This window comes from Tursiops truncatus, chromosome 7 (genome assembly GCF_011762595.2).
Source record: "Tursiops truncatus isolate mTurTru1 chromosome 7, mTurTru1.mat.Y, whole genome shotgun sequence".
Taxonomy (NCBI): Eukaryota; Metazoa; Chordata; class Mammalia; order Artiodactyla; family Delphinidae; genus Tursiops; species Tursiops truncatus.
Window position 1 is genome coordinate 35,726,401 of NC_047040.1, and position 2,167 is coordinate 35,728,567.

Consider the following 2,167-nt stretch of genomic DNA (forward strand, 5'->3'; position numbering starts at 1 on the left):
GTAGGATCTTCGCGGACCGGGACACGAACCCGTGTCCCCTGCATTGGCAGGTGGCCTCTCAACCACTGCGCCACCAGGGAAGCCCTGTATGTATGCATGCATTTTACTTCTTCATTCCCTAATAATGGACCTCCACATTGCTTCCCACTCCATCCCACAAACTGTACACGTTTACTCATGGATCTGTGTGAGAGTTAATGAAGCACACTGTACAAGCTTGTCATCTTTATCATCAATTTTTTTTCCAGGAAGATTCAATCACATTCCTATCAGGTTTTATAATTCTTTTTAAATTTTTCCCCAATCTGATAAGCAAAAATTCTCAATATATCTTAATTTGTATTTAGAAATAACTTTAAAAATTTAAAATAAAAAAAAACTAGTAAGATTAAATCTATTTTTCATATGTGTTTTGTTCATTTGTATTCTTCTTAGTCAACTGCTCATTCATGCCTTTAATTCATTTTTCTTCTGGGATTTTTTTCTTTTCCTCATTGATTCTTAAGAAAGATTCATATATTAACAAAATTGACCTATGTTCATACATTGCAGATATTTTTCTCATTTCATTTTGTCTTCTAACTTTGTTTATTATGGTGCTGCTTGTGGTAATTGGGGAGTTTATTTTGGTTTTTTTGCTGTTTTGTTATTTGGTTTGGTTTGGTTCTGGCCTTATAGCTGCCTTTTTGTTTCCTTTAAAAAAATTTTTTTTTTTGTATTTGTGTAATGCCTTTTTATGGTTTTGGTTTGGGGGTAATACTCAAGAAGAGCAAAAAAAACCTTCTAATTCAGTTATACATTAAGAGGTAAGGGAAATATAAGCGAGGGAGACTAAGGTTGAGAGGAACATTAATCCTATCACGACACATCAGGGAAGAAAGTAACCAACCAAACCAAAAGGAACTGTATTTGCAAAACAAGTTTTTGAAGTTAGAACCCACTTGGAATGTTTAAGATAAGCCAAAATAGTGCTGGCTTCAGCAGCATATATACTGAAATTGGAATAATACAGAGAAGATTAACATGGCCCCTGTTCAAGGATGACTTGCAAATTCGTGAAGTGTTCCATATCTGGGGGGAAAAAAGGTATTTGGACCACAGTAAGAACTCAATAAATGGCAGCAGTTGTTAAGACAAAAGAAGAAAAGATAGACCAAAATATACCCAGGATGTTGTTTTGATTGTACCTACCCTCTACTCACCTATACAATATGATAGTCTTGTTAGGCACTGAAGTCAGGGTAGGTTCCAACCGTCGTGACTTGAGATCCTGGGTCCTGTGTCATGCAGTGTCAAGAAGCAGAAGTGGCAGCCTCTCGCCACATTGGCTGACTGGCATTGGTGGGAATTTTAGACCACCAGGCTGATATCATCTGCAGTGTGTCACATGGTGAAGAAAGCAATGGTTCTTCTCTGGTCAGCATAACTGCTGAAGAAGTACAGTTACTTCTTTTTCTAGACACTTCAGTTAGAAATTCAAACCATGCCTTATTGAAAGGGGGATTTGAGATTGCCTACATGCAAAAATATAGTGCAAGATTAAAAGAGTAGATGAAGAAATTATGGAAAAGGAAAAATTAGAGTATGACAAATAAGATAAAACCAGGGATAACATTATTACGCAAAATGCATACCTAAAAGTTGAGTACAAGTTGTGAAATAAGGGCAGGAATTTGAGCTGCCTCGCATTAAAAGCAAAAAGAGTGAAGCCTTTTCATGAAAGTTGTTAATGAAAATTACAATCATTCCTGATACTGAGTTCTGAGAGAAATTTCTCCACTGAGTAACCATAAAGAGAATACTGCCCCATGACCTAGTTGATAAAACCCTCAGCAACATATAAGCAGCAACAGTATAAGCCCTCCAATGTAGGCAACTAAGGGGAGTACTTGATATTTTTACATCCAGTGAGTCTCATACAAAAAGGGTTGAAAATGTCTCCCCTTTCTTGATTAGAAGATTCTCTTAGATAAGGAAGAAAGATGTTATGAATGTTCATAACATTCGGTTCAAAATACACGTGGCAAATTTTGTTCCTTTGAATTTCTGTAGTCAAATTTTCAATGTTGCAGGGCAGGCTTGGATAGGAATTTTGTAGCAGAAAAGGACTTTCACATTAAACTGTGTAATTCCTTGCTGGCTTTTTATTCCTACCCAGTGCAAGCTA

At 36.5% G+C, this 2,167-nt stretch overlaps 1 non-coding gene across 1 annotated transcript; it reads left to right on the forward strand.

Moving 5' to 3' along the window:
- The first annotated feature begins 968 nt into the window (after positions 1-968).
- LOC117313115 (U6 spliceosomal RNA) lies at positions 969-1,075 on the forward strand. Its single transcript, XR_004527577.1, has one exon. It is a non-coding gene; the product is annotated as a U6 spliceosomal RNA (small nuclear RNA).
- The last annotated feature ends 1,092 nt before the right edge of the window (positions 1,076-2,167 follow it).